A 473-nucleotide genomic window follows, 5' to 3' on the forward strand; every position below is an offset into this window, starting at 1 on the left:
CCTGTGTGAGTAGTGGTCCCAGTCTGGTCACCTGTGTGAGTAGTGGTCCCAGTCTAATCACCTGTGAGAGTAGTGGTCCCAGTCCGACCACCCCTGTGAGAGTAGTGGTCCCAGTCTGGTCACCCCTGTGTGAGTAGTGGTCCCAGTCCGACCACCCCTGTGAGAGTAGTGGTCCCAGTCCGACCACCCCTGTGAGAGTAGTGGTCCCAGTCTGGTCACCCCTGTGTGAGTAGTGGTCCCAGTCCGACCACCCCTGTGAGAGTAGTGGTCCCAGTCCGACCACCCCTGTGGGAGTAGTGGTCCCAGTCCGACCACCCCTGTGGGAGTAGTGGTCCCAGTCTGACCACCCCTGTGTGAGTACTGGTCCCAGTCTGACCACCCCTGTGTGAGTAGTGGTCCCAGTCTGACCACCCTTGTGAGAGTAGTGGTCCCAGTCTGGCCACCCCTGTGGGAGTAGTGGTCCCAGTCTGACC

Source organism: Austrofundulus limnaeus, unplaced genomic scaffold (genome assembly GCF_001266775.1).
Source record: "Austrofundulus limnaeus strain Quisiro unplaced genomic scaffold, Austrofundulus_limnaeus-1.0 Scaffold2117, whole genome shotgun sequence".
Classification (NCBI taxonomy): domain Eukaryota; kingdom Metazoa; phylum Chordata; class Actinopteri; order Cyprinodontiformes; family Rivulidae; genus Austrofundulus; species Austrofundulus limnaeus.